We start from the raw sequence: 21,303 nt of genomic DNA, 5'->3' as shown, positions 1-21,303 counted from the left end.
TGTGAATTTCTTATGGAATTTTGGATGGGAAAGCAAGAACATTTTGTCAGTTAGTCCCAAAATTATGCCCCTCTTATGTGAAACCGGGTGATGGGAATGATAATTTAAAAATCTCCCAGAAGAGGTAACTTTCAGAAACCAATCAAAAACAATCCTTCCTTGTTCTAATATCAGAGTGACATCAAGAAAATCAATCCGATTAGTAGTCCCAATCTCTAAAGTAAATTTGAGTCTATTTGAGTCGTGAAATGAATTAAAAACCCGGAAAATAAAATGAGAATAGAATCAGTCGGAGCCGTTAAAACTATGTCATCAACATATCTAAAATAAAATGGTAAAGAAACTGATAAATTTTTAATCGCCTTTTCCTCAATATCTTGGAGAATCAGATCGGCGATTAAAGGAGATAAAGGAGATCCATAGGAGTTCCAAAAGGCTGTTTATATATTTTCTTGTCAAAATTGAAAAAAATCGAACCTAATACCAGCCGTATTTCAATTAAAAATTTATCTCTTGGAATAGATGTGTTCTTCGAAATTAAATCCCATCTCTTAGATATACTGTCAATTGCTAATTCTAAAGGAATACTCACATAAACATGGAAACTACATCTAAAGAAATCAGCCGGAAATCACCCTCAACCTTAATTTCATTCAGCTTTATATGGAACAATTGTGTATGTAAAATTCATTTATCAACTTTTAACGTATATATAATTACCTTTTTAAATCATAAAAAAATTTTTTAGTTACAACTGGTCAAAATGTTTTTGTAACTGTTCCAATATTACGGCGGTTTTACTTTTCTTACATCCTACCTGGGGAAGGGCGGTCGGACTGTAACTGCTACAGTGTATAGCTCGCAGGTCAGAATTTTAAAAGGATCTGACACTGCGAGTAGAACGGTTTGTTTGTTTCTGCAAACGAGTCAACAACTGGGAAGTCAATTTTACTCCGTTATGCGGAAAATACCGTTCAATGGTTCCTTTTAAGGTCTGAGATAGCGATTTCAATTACCTGGGACGGAACCGTGTGCGATCTTTAAAAAATAGAGGATAAATAGACGAGGTCTAGTTAAATTATAGGATTAGACAACATTTAAATATAAATTTAAAAAAATATAATTTAGTATTGGAGGACTAAAAATACATAATTCTGTTTTTACAAAATGATTAGCAGCTATGTGAAAGACAGTAAAAAATAATAGAAATATTTTATAATTGCGAGTCATTTGGTTTTACAATTGTAGTATCTTTGCTCAATACCTTTATTAATACATACACATGTCTTACACGTACGACTGGTAACCGTGCCGGTTCGCTACCCCCCTCTGCCGCTACGCGAGTCCACGCTTGCTCGCTCGTCCCGCTCCTCGCGACATCACGCGTCAGTAGCGCACACTATACTACAACAATAAATGAAGCTAGGGATAAATACAAGGTAAAACTGTTTTAATTAGGTTTTAACGCTTAACAAATGCGCAAAAACTGGATAAAAATATAAAGAAAAAATTTTATCTTAATGAACAACATTAATGCTATAATTTATTCCCTCAATGTTTGCGCGCGCGCACGTGTGTGTGTGTGTGTGTGTTTGTGTGTAGATAGAGAAAAGAGTTTGGGTTAAATAAAAGGTGGAGGAGACGGGGGAGGACTAAACTCTGGTTCATAAATAGGCGAGTAAAAAAAGGGGGTGACGAGTCACCATTCGAAGGAAGGAAACGGATGAGGATATAAATGCAGAGAGATCAAATATCTATCAAAGACGTTCTCATTATTATTATTGTCAGTAGACAGAGGAGAGGAAAGTCGCAGAAAAAGCAGAAAATTTGAATTTAAAGTAAATGGAACGGGCTCTAGGATTTCGTGGATAGCACGAAGGGAAGGAGAGTAGTGAGTACGCGGAGGAAAGTTGTGTTCATTATCGACGTAAGTGTTATCAACACCTAATTCTGTATTGCGATTATGAGGTGAGGTCGATTCGACAGAGCCGGAGGTTGGTGGAAAGAAGCCTTGCTCTCTGAGACGATGGTTCCAAAGGTCCCGACAGCGGGCGCTCCTATGGTTGAGTACCTTAGAGGTCCTTACTAAAATTATACGTGGGGTTAATTAAAATTTTGTTGGGTGAAAGAGAACGATAATGAGATAGGAATCAGTTGGTGTTGATCGCGAATCATAGGCGATTAAATTCTAGCACATACTACTTGTTGTTTTCTTTTGACTGGAGCTGATAGAACTGTGTCTGCACAACCTGTGACCTCGTGGGTTTGCTGCTGTGGGTTGATGCACTCATAAGTGACACTCACAATGTTTCCAAAAAAATTATTTAATAAACTCGCGAAACTTCGATACTTGTTAGGCGATCGAACAATTCGATAGTTCTCAACTGGCGGAAAATTAGTTGTAACGGTAAGATTGCCGGAAAATTAGTTGTAGTAGTAAGGCTGCTGGAAATTTAGTTAGTGACGATCGTAGTTAAGAGGATGCTGGAGTGCCAGACGAACTCCGACGCGAAAGCGCCATCATTTCGATAGAACTAAAAATGAGAATGATATTATCGGCGTAGCCTATGGACTTACGTAGATCCGTGTGTACGCATTTGTTTGTAGTGGTAACTCACTACACTGACGTGTGGTCTGTGTATGCGTCATCGGATAGTTTGTAAACAAACGACGCTTGTTTCCTCGACTAAATTTCGTCTCAAGACTGCAATATAATGCAATATAATGAGATGACATAGGCGTATACAAGGTGTCAAATAAATATGAACTAAATATGACAAAATAATGAATGAAAAATATACATATAATACTATATATCACTGAAGAAAAATGTCATATACTTTTCTTATTTTTATCCTTATGTAGTAAATACAAAATAACTAATTAATCAATTAATTAATATAATCATATACACATATATTAAATAAATAGTTATCTTTATTTTGTATTTTATATGATAACGACTGAAATAATGGGAGTATATATTATTTCAGTCATTATATAAGATACAAAATAAAGATAACTATATTCAATATGTATATGTATGTATTGAATAATTAATTAACTTAATTATTTATTTTGTATTAATTACATCAGAATAAAAATAAAGAAAGCATATAACATTTTTTCTAATTAGATATATAGTATTATATATACATTTTTTAAATAAAATATTTTATCATATCTAATTTATATCTATTAAACACCTTGTATAAGTCTATTTCGTCTCGTATGTACATCATACAGCCATACGATAGAATTTCAATCGCGAGGAAAAAGGTACAAACCTTATAAATTATCCGATAAAACATAAACAGACCACACGTGTAGTAGATTACTAACTAAAAGTCAGCTTACGATAGATCGCCTCTGACAATATTTTTTACAATTTGCCAGCTCACGGATAAATCGCCTTTAACTCTCTTTTTTTCTAAATTGTCAACTGACGTTAGATCGCCTCTGACTAGATTTATTAAAAATTGTTAGCTCACGAAGATCGCCTCTGGCTTTTCTAATTCTACATCGTCATCACACTTTAGATCGCCTCTGGCTTTTCTATTTTTACATCGCCAGGATACGTTAGATCGCCTCTGGCTTTTTTATTTCTACATCACCAGCCCACGATAGACCGCCTCTGGCTTTTCTAATTCTACATCGCTAGCACACGTTAGGTCGCTTCTGGCTTTTGTAATTCTAAATTGTCAACCAACGAGAAAACAGCTTCTGGCTTGTCTTATTCTTTATTGTAAGATACTTTTATTACGTCATGTGTTTTTTGTATATAGTATATATATATAATGTATATTATATGTTCCATATTATCTATATTCATATCAAAATATCTTTCTAAAAAATTGACACCATTTTGTATACTCTTTTTACAATAAATCGAGGGGTTGGTCACTGAGGTAATTTTTGTACAAGGACTAGATAATTCAGCGGCAATCCAAACGAAATTTTGGATAATCCAATGTAATTTTTGGCAAATCTTAATAATCTTTAGCTTCTAGGTAATCTTGTGTAATCTAATAGGAAATCCTAAGTAATCTAAGAGTAATATCAAATAATCTGTAGGTAATTCTAGGTATTCCTAAAGTAATCTCAAATAATCTGAGATAATCTAAAGTAATCTTTGATTTTTTAATGAACGTCATTAATAAGCATGTTGTATTTTTTTATAATAATATACATTTTTAATCAATTTTTGGAATTGACGTAAAAGAATTGCTTTCTTATAATCTAGGAATTGTCATCGTTAGGTTTTCGCGGTATCACATCTTGTAATGTTTTCTCTCTCAGGCTGCGGATACACGAGCATTTAAAAATTGCATTTAGAAATTGTCAAACTATTTTAGATAAATTTTTTTGCGTTAAGAAATTTACCTAAAATAAAAATCATTTAGTTTTTAAAAAAATGGAATTCTCTCTTTCGAAGTGAACAATGATTTGCATTTATTTTCCTGCTGATAATGGATATAGATGGAATAATGCCGTTTAAATTGGCATGTAAAATTTCATGAGACAGGCGTCCATCTATTATTCAAAACAAATTTTAAAGAAGCTAAAAATAACTAAAAATACAAATATATAAAAATTGCGAAATACATCCTTATCTATAATGAAAAGATATGTGCAAAATCTTTTAAAAGATTCTTTATATTGATTATTCTTCGGATTCGTTTTAGAATTGTTGAGAATTGCTGTTTCAAAAAGTTATGCCCGTCACACGTGCTCACTGAAGAGTTCACGTTTCATTGTTTCGCGCATACGCACACGCAACGCATCTACCGCATCAGCTGCCGAGAAACAATCACATATCGGAAACGTAGTCTTTTATGTTTCGAGTCTGTGCAAATTGCGAGACGTTGCCCGCTCTGTGCTTAATACAGTTTTTATTATTATTTTTTTGGTGGTTTTATTATCAAAATCGATCAAAATGGAAAATTCTGAACAATCGTCAAGGGAATTACCAGCTGAAATCAACACGAGAAATACAGAATTGATGAATTTTGACAGTAAATTAAAAATTTTGCCAAGTTATTTGATCGAACTGTTAAAAGAAACAGGATATTACACTGAAAGTTCTTTTCTTTCGATTCATGAAAAAGATATTCAAGAAATAGAAATCTTTGCAAGAGAGCAACTTCATTTGTTAGTGGACAAAAAAGATCATGTCAAGTATTATGGTCCATTGTTTTCCAAAAAACCTGAAATGTTTAAAATACTAGGAGGATTCAAAAAGCAAATTTTCGAATTGTCCCAACAGTTGCAGAGATAAACAAAAGCAGGTAATAAAAATGTAGACGATAAAAAGAAAATTAGTTATAAAAGAAAACGAGACGATTTATCTGAAGAAAACTCTAATTTAATTACACGGACCAAGACAATAGATTTACATTTAGAAATGAAAAAAATTAAAAAACTTATATTAGACTGGATAGAACAAAAAATAAGTAAGACATCAGACACGAATGAAAATAATTTATTGGAAAAAGCAAATAATATTAAAATTAAAGTTGAAGTTGGGGATGAAAACTTTATTTTTGCTACGGTTGGTTGTTTTCTTTGCAATAAATCTATAAAAATCATTAAGTGCAGTAAAAATGAAAATACTAGTACAAGATGGATGGCGAGCAATTTTTATAAACATTTTTTGAAACATTTAACAAATACTCAAAACGACACTTCGACAGCACCTCGAACTTCTTTTAAAACAGCATCCTTATTAACATCTTATTTTTCAAAAACTGATGCTAACGATTTGGATACTATTGAAACGTGTGACAATTTGAATACTATTGAAAATAAAAAATCGAAACAAAGATCATCTTTGGAAACTTCGGTAATAATTCCAATCGAAGACACCGAAGAAACCGAGGCAAAAACAATCTCTGAGACTGTTACAGAGGAAAATAATTCAGATTCCGATACTGAATTGCCAAATTTTTAATAGACAGTACTGGGAAAAATAAGATGATGTGCAGTACTAAAATTACACCTTCAAAAAAATCATCATCTAAAAAATACAGTCGACAAAATCGATTAAAAAGAAAACTACAAATAATATCTCCTAATCAAATGTTTATCACGCAATATTTTTCCTATCTTGACAAAATTTCGAAAATAGTCCAAGAAAATGATATTTTAAAGAAAGCGTTTTTTGAGCATGCTGAGGTACTTCGATATCTTAAAAAAAATATTGCTTCAATCCCATATAATATTGATGGTTTTTTAAAACAACTTTTTGAAACAGCAATTCTTAATAATTCTAAAACGAATCCGAAAAACAATCAATATAAAGAATCTTTTAAAAGATTTTGTACATATCTTTTCATTATAAGTAAGGATGTATTTAGAAATTTTTATATATTTGTATTTTTAATTATTTTTAGCTTCTTTAACATTTGTTTTGAATAATAGGTGGACGCCTGACTTATGAAACATTACATGCCAATTTAAATGGCATTATTCCAGCTGTATCTACTATCAGCAGAGAAATAAATGCAAACAATTGTTTACTTTGGGAAGGAGAATTCCGTTTTAAGGAATTAAATAATTTCTTAATACAAAGAAATTTGCCTAAAGTGGTTTGGCTTAGTGAAGATGCGACTGGAATTACTGGCAGAGTCGAATATTCAACATATGAAAATTGTAACATAGGTTTTGTTTTACCATTAAATGACGATGGTTTGCCAAAAGTTGGATATTTTAAAGTAAATAACAACTTTCTTTATTTTTAAACAATTATCAAGTTGATTTTTCACAAAATTATTGAATTGTGATTTTTAGGCGTCAACTTATAAGGAAATAAAAAGACAATTTCAAGAGGAACGTATTTCTAATTATGCCTATGTTGTTATGGCCCAGCCTTTACAGAATAATACTCCATCGTTTTGCCTGTCAATTTTTGGTACAGATAATCGGTTTACAGCCTCTGATGTTTTGAAAAGATGGATAAAAATGCAATCTATGGCTAAAGAATTTGGTATTACAATTTTGGGTCATTCATCTGATGGTGATACTAGACTTATGAAAGCCATGAAAACTACATATAAACTTCCAGTTTCTGTTGAAAATAAGTGGCCTTGGTTTCATTGTATGAAACCCCCTAATTCAAATGCGTTGGTCTGCCAAGATACTATACATATTGGTACAAAATTGAGAACGCGGCTTTTACATAAAAAAGTGAATTTACAAATAGGCAATTATATAATCAATAAAAAGCATCTTGAATATCTTATACTCAATTTTGGAAAAGATAAACACTTATTAACTATGTCTGATATAAATGGAGAAGACAAAATGAATTATAGAGCTGTGAAAAAAATATGTGATCCGATAGTGACGAATATTTTAAATGAAAAAGTGACAAGTGCGAAAGGTTCTGTAATTTATTTAGAAACATTAAGAAATATTTTAGATTCATTTTTAAACAAAAATTTGGCTCATAGAAAGAGGTTATTTTTAATTTGGAAATCTGTATTTATTTTTCGAATATGGCGAAACTGGATCTTAGAACAAAATGATTTAACTCTATCAAAAAATTTCATTACTTCAAATTCCTATATGTCAATAGAAATCAATGCTCACTTCTTACTTATGCTTTTTCAAAAAATTTTATCTGACTCTAACTTGAATTCTAGTATGTGCGTCCCATGGTTGATGAGTAGCCAACCATGCGAACAACTTTTTCGTTCAACAAGAAGCTTGACTTCTACTTTTTCCACAATAGTTAATTTTAGTTTAAATGATATTATAAATAGAATTAAAAAAATTCAAATTATACAAAACGTCAAAAATGATTTAAAAGATCAGTTTGTTTTCCCAAGGGAAGTACATAATCGTTTAGGTATTGGAAGTAATAAAAATTTAGATGATATCCTAGATGATATAGAAATTGAAAACATTATTATGTCAGCTCTTACAGAAGCTAAATCGGACCTTAATGAAATTGGCATAAACAACATTCCTGAATCGTATTGGAAAAATATTAATTGTTTCCCAAAATTTTTGGAAGAAAATCTTGTGGAAGATATTGATTTAAATAATGATGAGGATAATTTAATTTCGAATTTTGAATCAGAATTAGATACTACAACACAAGTTGAATCAATGTTAGAAACAAGATTGCAAACTGATATGGTCTCTGAAACTGATAATTTTGATAACGATCAATTGGACGATGACCTTTGTCTAAAAGATTATGTTGATGATCCAGAATTTATTAAGAAAAAAGATAATATAGAAAAGTCGCTGTTTATAAAAGTAGTTCTAGCAAACCAGACAAAAATAGTTAAAAAATCATCTCTTTGTTGGTTATTTAATAATAATAAAAAATTAAGTAATGACAGATTAGTGCGTGTCAGACAAAATCCTACAAGTTCTCACAATCTAAGTCATCAAGTAGACACTGAAAATGACAATTCGGAGGTTGTAATAAATACTGAAATGTATTACGCCGTTTATTATGATACTGGATGGTATATAGGAAGGGTCTTGGAAAAATTAACTAATCGAATGTTCAAAATAAAATTTCTGTTTCAAAATTTAGAAGTTTTTAAGTGGCCGCGAAAAGATGATATTCAAGAAGTTGAGAGTAGATATATATTTTATGGCCCTATTAATATGCAGGGTGTTAATCCTTTAACTATTTCTCAATCTGATAGAAAATTGATTATAAAACAATTCCAAAAAATTAAAAAAAAATTTTAGTTATATCAGGACTTTAATAATTTTTAAGTACATATACATAAAAGTTTTAAGATATTTGTTTCACAAATGTATCTTTTTATTTATACTTAACTTGATTAGTCGCAAAAATTTTAATTTAATATTAAGTTGTGATATTGTTTAACAAAGAGTCTGTATTACTCTATTGATGTTTTTTTTAAATATTTTTTATTTTATAAAATACCTATTAATATTTATTATGTGCTAACTTCCCAGAGGTTTAATATTTATGTTCAATTAGATATTATTTTATTAGTATTAAAAAATCTCAAACGTTATGAGTAGTCAAACTTCTTACTATGTATATATATAATACATATTCTGTTTGTAAAATTTTTATATTTTTATATTCCTGTATGCAATAAATATTTGTTTTGTATAATTGCGTTTTTTTTTCTTAAGCAGTGAAAATCTAAAATCGATCTGAAGAAATAATACTTTAGCTACTGGTATAAGGTAATCTTAGATAAGCAAAGTAAATTTGGAAAAATCTCGGGTAATCTCGAGTAATCTCAAAAAATATGACGTAATTTTTAATATTCTAAGGTAATCTTGGGTAATATGAGGTAGTATTTGATAATCTAAGGTAGTATTAGGCAATCTTAAATAATCCAAGGTAATTTAAAGGTAATCCGTATGAAAGGTAATTTTTGTACACCATAACCGTTAGTGACCAACCCCTCGCAATAAATGTATATGATACACACTACATTTTTTATTTTTAAAGCATGAAATATAAAGATATTTTTAATTTTTTGTGTCTACCATTTGTAAAAAAATCTTGATAAAAGAAGCAACATTAATTTTGCGACTTGCAATAATCTGTTTCAATATATGCTTGTTTTAAATATTTAAAATTAGCCTTATTTTATGTGCTTAACTTCGTATTTAAAATACATATTAAAATTGAAAATGTATTTCTATTACAGTAGAAAAGAAATATTGTTGTATTATAACACAGAGAAATGGCAAAATATAATATTGTCCAAAGCACAGTGCAATAAAAACTGTTAAAATTGAACATTTTATAAAACCACTGTGATTCATGAAAAATTAGAACTATTATTTTTAAAATATAGACATTTTGACTGTGTGTTTTAAACTGCACTACACATTCAAAAATCATAGAATAATTTAATTTCTGCAAAGTTGTCTATAATGTCAGTAGAAAAGTGATTTATTTCTTACTACATATACATGACATTTTACCATTCCTCTCTGCTGTAAAACTACAATATTTCTTTTTTACTATAATAGAAATAAATTTTATCTTTTGATGTGTATTTTAGATACCAAGGTAAACGCATAAAATAAGGCTAATTGTAAGTATTTAAAAGAAGTATATATTGAAACAGATTATTGCAAATCACAAAATTAATGTTGTTTCTTTTATCAAGATTTTTTTACAAATGATACATACAAGAAACTAAAAATACTTTTATATTTCATGCTTTATAAATAAGTTATATGACATATATATCATACGTCATATAACTTATTTATACATAATATAAGTTATATGACGTATCCATTTATTATAAAAATATATATAGTATACAAAATGATATTAATTTTTTACATAGATACTTTAATGTGAATATACATAATATGGAGCACATAATATACATAATATATACACATGAAGCATATAAATAAAAGTATTTTACAGAAATTAGAATATAAGTGTATGTAATTAAATAATGGAAATGTTGCAAAAATGTTGCAAAATTAATATATAATACATACACTTTTTTTGGTAATTATGCAGAATACTCGCTTCACCTCCGATTTTGACCCAACTGGTCTCATTCGATGCGTTTTTTCTTTTAAAAAAACTTTTTTCTCTCACAAAATTGTCGCTCTGTCCCAGCAGACAAGATATTAAGCGTCAAAGTTGACGACTTTTCAGGTTAAGAAACCTGTCACTTTGACGAATTATAGATGTGAGCATACGCTGCGGTCAGGCGCGCATGCGTTGTAACAGAATTGTGCACGAAGTATAAAATATATTTCCGATAATCATTAATTGCAAGTTGCAAACCTATATAAAATAGTATAATTATGGACCTTGCTTTGTGTAGACACAGGGTATTCCGCCCCCCCGGAGGGGGTAACTAGCATAGCTAGTTTGGATTGCACAAAAATATATAATGCTAAAGCTAGTTTGATAGATTAAGCAATCTATGCCGCTCTGGAATACGCACGAAAGTTTTGTTATTTTTATTTTACACAGGGGGTCCGCCCCCCCCGGAGGGGGGGCGAAATACCCTGTGTCTACGCAAAGCAAGGTTCATATAATTAAAAAAAGAATGCTCACATCGCTATAATTCGTCAAAGTGACAGGTTTCTTAACCTGAAAAGTCATCAACTTTGACGCTTAATATCTTGTCTCCTGGGACAGAGCGACAATTTTGTGAGAGGAAAAAGTTTTTTTAAAAGAAAAAACGCATCGAATGAGATCAGTTGGGTCAAAATCGGAGGTGAAGCAGGTATTCTGCATAATTACCCTTTTTTTATCCTTTGGAGTGCCTTCAACCTATCTTCAGTCAGGTTTCTTAGCACATAATACACACACATAACTACACACGCACACTAACCTAAAATATTCTGATGTATATGACAAATAGCACTGAGAACTATATAGCGCCTCTCTAATATTATCCGGGAACTAATTTATTGCTGTTTTTTCGTCTGTTATACCGATATTGGACGCACACGTATGTAAAAATAGTCGGACAAGAATATTTTTTACATTAGACTTTTCAGCCCAATTTTAATGGTTCCATAACATTCTATTCTGCAGTCCGCAATTCGGGCTGCTCTTATTCAGCGTCTTAAAACTGTTGAACTTTTATAAAAAACGAAAATAGATAGCTATACAATATGTTATCCTAAGAGCAGAATAGAAATTAATGAATAGAAACAAATTTTGTTACTAATTCTTTTTTTCCGAATGAAATCGAACAGTCCGAATTCCGTCTTTCTGTACACTTTAATCCTGTAAAAGGATTTACAATTCTATGCAACCAATAAAAAGATATTCTTGTTCGAAAAAATATAATGTCCGGCCGGTAACTCCAACATCCTCTTAATAATGCCATATAAATTAATTTCAGTTTGAACTCTTCTACCTTCTATATTTAACACGACATAAGCGATTTATTGCGTTTAACCATACTCGTTTTAAAGCATAATTTATTTTATATAATTTACAGCGTTTTATAACACAACTTATTGTAATGATCAATGTACTTCTATGTTAAATTTATTTATTTTTTGACATTGGAGATGGCTTGATGACAGGCCAAAACGTTTGTATTCAATGTTTTCATAATATTTATTTCGAGCTAAGACCTAGCGTTGGCTCCTCTAGCTTTTTTAATCTTATTTTGATTTTTCAATTTGTAGAGCCTTATTAATTTTAACTTAAATAATAATTGTTAAAAATTTCATGGTTATTAAAATTTTCATATTGACATGCAAGATGTATTTTTCATACATACCCAATAAACATTCGATATCCTATGTATATACATGGAATATCCTTAATGTGAAAAAAACGTACTGTATATACTATGTACATGCATAGAATATACATAAATTTACGTGTTTTTAGGGATATTCGTAGAACATCATATGAATATATATAGAATGTATATTCGAACGAGATCGCTGCCTGTATACATAGAATATACCTCATGTACATTCCATGTATACAGGGTGTCTGGCAATAATCGCCTCACCGGTCATATACAGGTAGAGAAGGTCAAATCGAGTAGAAAAGTCCTTTACCATTTTTTTATTTTCGTAATAGGTACTACTGAGTAATTAACGAAAAAAGATCGGCGAATCCGCGCGAGTAAGACGCGCGCGGCGAGAAGGACGTCCCACTGCTATGCGATCACTAGACGCGCGTTGAAGCGTTGGAAGGAGCGCTCTACAATTGACAACGGCAACATACGAGCGGTGCGTAACACTAGATCCTTGCGTCCTAGCGATTACGTAACAGTGGACTGTCTCTTCTCACCGCGCGCGCTTTACTCGCGCGGATTCGCCGATCTTTTTTCGTTAATTATTCAGCACTTATTACGAAAATCAAAAAATAATAAAGGACTTTCCTATTCGGTTTGATCCCCTCTACCTGTATATGACCAATGGGACGATTATTGCCAGACACCCTGTATACATCAAATGTATATATTATACATATGATATACGTTAATGTAGATATGTTTATGGATATTCGTATATATATATAGTTATGGATATTGTGATGTCACTATGACATTATCAGAAAGTTACAGTGATACCATTAGTTACAGTCGTGGTGATATCATCATAATATGACATAAAATGTCACAGAAATGTTACAACAAATTCCAAAAACATTACAAAAACAAAATTCAGTTATTACCCAATAAACATTAGGACATTCTATGTACGTCCTATGTATATACATATATGTATATTGTATATTCTATGTATATACAGAGAATGTGAAAAGTATATAAAGTGCATATCCTATGTATGTGAAATAATTACCACATGTATGTACATAAGATATCCATAGTACATACATAAGTATATTCCAAAGATATGCAGTGTACATTCGTGGTATAAACATGGAGTACATTCCAAGGATGTGCAGTGCACGCTCGTAGTATGTATATAGGATATATTCCGAGGATGTGCAATACACATTCGTGGCATGTACATGAGGTACATTTTATGTATGTACATAGTATATACAGTACATTTTTTTCACATTATGGATATTTCATGTATACAGGGTGATTCGAAAGGTCAGGTCAATCAACTAGGAGATAAAAGAGGAGTTTGAGTAGAATAAATAATGTAAATAAACTTTTTTGATATTCGCTATAGTTTAGTAAATATTGCACTTTATACGTACAGAAAGCGTAAAACTCCTTCAATAATATTTTTCCTCTGTGTGACGTATTACATAGTAGAATTTGTATGACCTTCAATAGCGTTTTCACTGATAACGACACAGCAAGTATGAATAGAGTACGAATGCGGCAAACAATTAGATCACAACATTACGCACTCAACGTAAACAATCTAAAAAACGTACTCTGAGCAAAAACTTCATAAAAGAATGTCTTTTTTTGTACTCGCTATGATTTAGTAAATCCATGCCTCGCTTAAAAGACGACAGTATTCAAGTAGCAATAAAGAAGACAAGTTATAACAAGCAAATAAAGCGCTGAATTATGCTTGCGTAATAGAGGGCAGCATTTTGAACACCTGCTTTAATGAACGCAAAAAAACATTGTGTCATTCAATGTATTGTTTATTTTGTAGTTAAAATATAACACACATATTTTCTATACACTCATATAAAGCGCAATTATTTATTAAACTATAGCAAATATCAAAAAAGTTTACTTACATTATTTATTCCACTCAAACTCCTCTTTCATCTCCTAGTTGGTTGACCTGACCTTTCGAATCACTCGGTATACATAGGATATCGAATGTTTACTGGGTTGCACGGGTGTTAAGGCATATCGAGTCGGCGTGTTCCGACTTCACATATTTTTACATAATGACTGTGGTTATGAACCAGAGTTGGGAAAGTTATTTTGTAAAAGTATCTAGTTAAAGTTACAGTTCTTTTCACTAAAAAAACAACTAGTTACAGTTACAAGTTACCGACTCTGAAAAGTAACACGCACGGACTAAGGAATAGAGGGACTGAGTCTAAAGTCCTAGTTTAGGCGAGAGGGGATGGTAACTCAAGCGTGCGGGGGGGGACTGCTTTCCGCCATATTGATGTAGCGATTCTCACACAGAGATTCTGTGTCTGTGACATGGTTACACTCGTGTAGTGGTGCCACTAGACATAACGAGTGACAAGCATAAAGAGATTAGGCAATTTTATTATTGTTGTATTATAAATTTTATAAAATACTTTAACTTTTATTACTCTGAGGCTCTGCATACAGTAGACAAAATATTAGAAATAGCAATAAACATTTAATATTAAAAAGAGAAATTATTTTACATCTAACAAGAGAATAAAATATATTAATTTGTTCCAATTCTTATTTCTTAATTTATGCATTAATTTTTTCTATTTTTTTTATTTTTAAAATAAATAATTCCAATTTCTTATTTCTAATATTTAATAATTATTTCTATTTCTATTTCCTATTTTGTTTATTGTGCGCAGGATCTGACTTTCATTTCTCACATATACGCAAATAGTGAGTTCTATGTGTGGTGATTACTAAACGAATATGGCGGCCCCCCCCCCGCCGCAAACGTGCTCCCCCGGTACAGCTTGTGCACCGTCCCTCTATTCCTTAGTCCGTGGTAACACGTTACAGTTATAGTTACTCAAAAAATAACGAGTCGTTACTTTTCAGTTACTTTTTTGCAATAAATGTGCACTACTATTTTAAATATAAGAATCTTACATTTCAAGATTTACTAACTTATTATATACTACATAGGTACTTAATTTTGTGTTATATTATTTTATATGTAATAAATCACAATTGTTTTAAACTTAAAATATTAAATTAATTAATAATTTAAAATAAATTATTATACCCTTGTAACGGTGCGTATTTTTACGCCTCACGGGCGGTACGTAACAATGCGGAATTTTGACGGTGCGTAGGTAGCAAAGCGGATTTTCACGATGCGGAATTACGACGGTGCGTAGTTAGCAAAGCGGATTCTTACGACGCGGAATAACTCGCAGCTACCCCTTCTCGAGCTACTACCCTCGAGTTGGGGGATCGGAATGCGGCCCGTAATGGGGGGGTGTTCACGTGAAGCCCGTGTAGCGCTTAGTAACAGCGCGTACTGTTACATACACTTAGAATAAAAATTATAGGATTAAGATTTTTCAGTTTAAAAATTCACGAATTTCACACAAACAGTTGTAACTTTCCGAAAAATCGTAGACTAATGTTTCAGTTCTTCTTAAAGTCTCAACTTTATGTTTATATGATAATCATCCTCAAAGATAATTTATTATTGGGTGGCAGTGCATTCTTTAAATGAGAATTTGTTTATTTCTATTGAATTTCATAATTAATATCTATACGTTTATCCGTCTATTTATTTAACAAATATCGAATCTACACTTAATATGACAAATTCCATGACAATTTTGTTCTTTTCCTAATGCATATGTTTATGCGACTATGCAAGTGTGTTTGGATAGGCCCTAATTTTTATAATTAATACAATCGTATATAGAATATTAAAATAACTGTTAAATTAGTTACTAGTTATCATAAATGTGTAACTAAGTTAAGTTACAGTTATAGATGAAGAAAAAGGAAGTTAAGTTATAGTTACCGAAACAAAATAACTGTAACTGTAACTTTGTTACAAGTAACGAGTTATTTCCCAACTCTGTTATGAACACAGCGGCAAAGCTGTTTTGACTGTTTCAAAACAACTGGAGCAATTGACAAATAAAGGTTAATATTTATAATATTTATATTTATATTAATATTTATTGATGGTGGAAAACGAGTTAATATATGTATATACAGGGTGGCCCCGAACGTTCCGGCGATATTTTGAGATTTTATAGGAAATTTGATTCTAAATCAAAAATTTCCTATAAACATGGATCAAAAAATGCTTCCTTAAAAAGTTAGCGCCCAAAAACCTCTGAAATCACGGTTATTTTATACATTTTTCCCGATCGCCGGCAGCCACATCGCTCTGTTTTTGCTGAAACGTACAGGCGTTTACGGGAAACAGGATCATTTTCCAACTTGTCTGTGGTGCGGGGCCCTGTTCGCAACGCTAGAACAACAGAAAGAGTTGCAAGGTATTTTGAGACAAACCCAAATACTAGTACCCGTCGTACTTCTCTGAATTTGGATATTTCCCGGATCACAATTCAAAGGTCGCTTCGTGAATTGGGTATGTACCCATATCATTTTATACTAGTCCAAAATTTTTTTTTCTGCCGATTATCAAAGAAGGGAAAGATTTTGTCAATGGATTTGAATTTAGATATAAATATTTTATCAAAAATTCTGTGGACAGACGAGAGCACCTTTACTAGAACGGGAGTGTTCAATTACCACAATTTTCACTACTGGTGCCACATGAATTTTTATTTTCTTCTGATATCATCTTTTTAATTTAAAGTCAATGTTTGAGCAGGTATGATTAATGAATCTTTAATTGGACCTCACATCCTACCTGACCGCATCAATACACACCAATTTTTACAGTTTTTGAATAACAATCTATTTGATCTATTGCAAGATGTGTCTTTAAATCTTCGTTATAACAATTGGCTGCAGTTGGATGGGTGCCCAGCTTATAGTGCTCGTATTGTTAGGAATTTTCTAAATCAGCATTATCCGGAAAAATGGATTGGCCGTTGGGGACCTGTGGAGTGGCCAGCTAGGTCTCCAGATTTAACCCCTTTAGATTTTTACTTATGGGGAAGAGTGAAAAATGAAATTTATTCAACGCCAATCGAGTCTCGTGAACATTTGATCCAACTGATAAACACGGCTTTCGATCGACTAAAATTAAATTGGGAGGAAATCCGTAATGCGACCAGATCAGTCACTACTCGATGCCGAAAGTGTATTGAAGTTGGAGAGGGACATTTTGAGAATAGTTAGTTTTTTTCACGTTGTTATTCATTTTTTATTACTACAATGCTATTTTAGTTTAAAAAGAAGAATTATTTTATTTTTTTAAAAGAAAAGATTATTTTTTATTTTTATTATTTTTTAAGAAATTTTTTAAGTTTTATTTTTTTTTCATTTTTTTTTCTTTTTACCTTCTGCTCTTTCTTTTATCTTTCTATGGTAATTGGTTTAAACAATGCAGAAAAGAAAAATTTTTTTAGTTGAAAAACCAACAAGCAAGATAAGCATTAAAAATTAGCGAAACTATATCAGCATAAATAAAGAATATTTTTAAAAGCTCTACTGTCGATATTCAAATAAACACTTTTTTGTACATTTGAAACTGGCTATCTCGACATCTATGGGCAGTACTACAATCGCTTTCACCTCATTTGAAAGATAATTTAATTCTCTACAACTTTTGTTTGGGTATTATTTGTTAAAAAACGCATACTTTCCCTAATATTTGTAAAAATGTATAAAATAACTGTGATTTCAGAGGTTTTTGGGCGCTAACTTTTTAAGAAAGCATTTTTCGACTTATGTTTATAGGAAATTTTTGATTCAGAATCAAATTTCCTTTAAGATGTCAAAACGGGGCCACCCTGTATACCAAATAATGAAGAAAAGTATAATTATTTATCAAAATAAGAGGAATATATAAAGTAATTAACAGATTTGAAAATATTAGCATGATAATAAGAAAAAAATAAGTAATATTTTGATTTGATAATATTATCTGTGATTTATTTAAACGAATATTTTTACTTATATTGAAAGGTTCCTTTGGCTAATTTGTCGAACTCGTAATTCGAAAGGCCCGCGTTGTTTTTTGTTTGTTCTTATTCGGGGCACCTAATCTTCTGTCGCGTATAGTCTATGCTTTTTTGTGAGTCTTTCTAGTTAGCGGTTAATTATTCCCGCTACTTTGTTCTGTACGCACCTAATAAAATAAACATGTTCCAAAGTTCTCAATCAGAGATATATTCTTAGCCCCTGTATCCCTCATAATCCTACAACTTACATGAGAAGTTTCTAAATTTTCAGCAAATTCTTTGATTACACCACAATCACATGCTAATACTTTCAAATCTGTTAATTGCTTTATATAAGTTCCTATTATTTTAATAAATAATTACACTTTCCTTTATCATTTAGTATATATATTGCTCGTTTTCCACCAACAATAAATATTTATATAAATATAAATATTATAAATATTAACCTTTCCCAAATAACACAAACACATTCTATAAACACATTCTATAAATATTTGTTGAAAATATTAGAATATTCTTTTAATGTACTAAAAGATGTTCTTTAAATCTTTATAAAACGTTCAAATGAGACCAATTTTAATATTCCAGATAGGTTGAAAAAATATTCTTTATTATATTTCAGAAATATCTTTATTATATTTCAGAAATATTCAGAGAAGATGTTTAATACCATGTAAAGAACATTCACTGAATATTCTACTAAATTATTTTTAGTATTCTAAACATTTATGCAATTACATTGATATAAAAAAAAAAGGTTTAATCTTACCAAAGGTTTAACTTTACCAATATTAAATGTTAAACAAAAGTTTTTATTGTTTTAATTTTTTATTTAAATAATATGTTTTAAACATAAAAATTTATATTTTTAACAAAATAATCACATCTGTAAAATTGCACACATTTTTACAGTAAAATATATAATTCTAAGCATGCTGTGGTTCCTCTTTTAATGTTTCTATAAAAAGTCGCTTTACTACGTTTCATATTATTTTCGAAAAAATTTTCGAAGATAAACTCGAAAAGCCAGAAGTCTTGCTCGGCTTTCTAAAACGAGAAATTATTTGTTATAAGAAAGTACTTTTAAGATTATGTTAGGATTAGGTTAAAGAATCTATTATTTTAAGCAACCATTTTTACTAAAAAAACTCTTAAAATCAAACTTATCTTTGGATTAATTGAATCTTTGTATTAATTATAATTACTTGAATTGTACAGACTAATCAAGACTAACTGCGTAACTATTAATGCACGTGCTGATCGGAAGTGGAACGGAAATGAAATTGACAGAAGTTGAATGTTGATCTATTTTTTGCTATACATTTTGAACGTCATCTATATGTACATCTTCAGTACATTTGAATATTCAGTGAACATTTATGGAATATGTAAACAATATGTTCCTATTGCTGATTTTAACATATTCTGGGCAGGTTTATAGAATATTCTTTATGAACAAGGATATTCTACAGACATATATAGATAATTTCTTCGAGAATATTCTCAACAAAATATAATTGATGCAACATAGAATATTCATACAATATTGTGTGTTATCTGGGTTACTTGTCAATTGCTCCAGTTGCTTTGAAACAGCCAAAACAGCATTGCCGCTACGTTCATAACCAGTCATGATATAAAAATATATAGAGTCGGAACACGCCGACTCGATATTTCTTGACACCCGTGCAAGTTCATGTGTTAAGGCATTAGTGTGACCAGGTGTACATGCTACAAATGTGTATTGTACATTCTTGCAATATACCCCATGTACATACTACGAATGTACACTGCATATCTTTGGAATATACTTATGTATGTACTATGGACATCCTGTGTACATATATGTGGTAATTATTACACATACATAAGATATGTGCTGTATATACTTTTCACATTCTCTGTATATACATAGAATATATCCATATCAAGAGACACGGTAGTGTCTCGCGCCAAGTTCACGCGTAGCGCAAGACCGATCGTGTATCTTTACGCGAGCCCGAAAGTTGAGACGAGCCGAGATTATCGGATCTCAATAACGGCTGGGCTGATTGAGTTGATAATAGGCTCAATCGATAACGCATACCCAAATTACATAAGAAAAGTATGTTTTGTTTGTTTTTACTGTAGGTGCTGTAGAAAAAAAGTTATAAGAGTCTAAAGTCGAAATGTTGAAATAATTGTCTTTTCTAGGATGTTCCGCTAAAATGTCCAGTTTCCGATTTCTGACGTTAGGTGCGCTGATGGCGCTGAGAAGCCGCGCGGCGCGCGCTTACGATTTGACATTTTTACATAACCTTTCAGATCAGAAAGTGTTATAAAAAAGTAATAATAGTGAATTCGGTCTAACAAATTTAGTCACTCGCACTACATTGTTCTGTTACTTTGGTGCACACTCAAGACTGCTTATTAATCCAGAGCAGTGTAGTGCGAGTGACCAAATTTGTTAGAAATTCGTATTAAATGAAATAAGTGATATGTTGGTGAATGTGAATGTCTTAGTAAGTATCTACTACACCTTTAAAAATTTTTTATTTTGCAGGTTATTTATACATGATTCGAAACTTTAGTGGATGATTTGTCTAAAATAAATAAAATTGAATAGCTTAAAGTTTAATATTTTTGTTCTAAGTATCCTAGATTAGTTTCAACAATATTTATAATTTTCAGTCAATTTTATATTTTAAAAAATATAGCATAAGTCGCCTTCTATAGTTAACGCTATGATTGACAACAAAATTATCCACATCACAGTGTGGGCAGAGAATTAAGTGTAAAAAAATGTTCATATCATATTTTAGGTATATTATTGAATTTTATTTATCCATAAAAAAAAGATTATAAACATAATAATAATAATAATATTATTGTAACGGGGGGGCGTTCCTCTTTCGAGGCACCGCCCGCGGCACCCAGACATTGTCCATTGTGCCTCCCCTCATAAACTTACTTATGAGAGACCTGTTTTTCTCCAAAAGAGAATCAGATCCCTCACCGGCAGTTTCCTGATCTGCTCGGGCCCAAGTAGTGCTGAGCCCAGCATCTTGTGTCTCAACCCTGCCTGTGCAGGACAGTCGCTGAGCACATGAAGGCTTGTTTCCTCGTCGTCTCCACATGCTCTGCACTTGGATGTATCGCTACGCCCAAGC

The 21,303-nt window shown here is 31.3% G+C and overlaps 1 protein-coding gene and 1 long non-coding RNA gene across 11 annotated transcripts in view; one reads left to right on the top strand and one right to left on the bottom strand.

Moving 5' to 3' along the window:
* The window catches only part of stol (stolid), a 301,015-nt gene that overhangs the window by 211,017 nt on the left and 68,695 nt on the right, over positions 1-21,303 (top strand). The window contains exon 23 of one of the 9 annotated variants that reach the window (XR_010889250.1): positions 12,545-12,696. The exons of the other annotated variants lie outside the window; for them this stretch is intronic. The gene's annotated coding sequence lies outside the window, so the exon portion shown is untranslated. The remainder of the gene's footprint in view (positions 1-12,544; positions 12,697-21,303) is intronic. 9 annotated transcript variants of the gene reach the window in all.
* On the bottom strand, positions 1,251-11,634 carry LOC136998711 (uncharacterized). 2 transcript variants are annotated; one of them, XR_010889254.1, is made up of 2 exons: positions 10,477-11,634; positions 1,251-2,085 (listed from the first exon to the last, which is right to left on the bottom strand). It is a non-coding gene; the product is annotated as an uncharacterized lncRNA (long non-coding RNA). The 2 variants fall into 2 exon arrangements; XR_010889255.1 differs by lacking the exon at positions 10,477-11,634 and adding an exon at positions 2,200-2,502.

Source organism: Linepithema humile, chromosome 3, assembly GCF_040581485.1.
Source record: "Linepithema humile isolate Giens D197 chromosome 3, Lhum_UNIL_v1.0, whole genome shotgun sequence".
Taxonomy (NCBI): domain Eukaryota; kingdom Metazoa; phylum Arthropoda; class Insecta; order Hymenoptera; family Formicidae; genus Linepithema; species Linepithema humile.
Note: the sequence above shows the minus strand (reverse complement) of the source record. Positions and strands in the feature narration are given on the sequence as shown.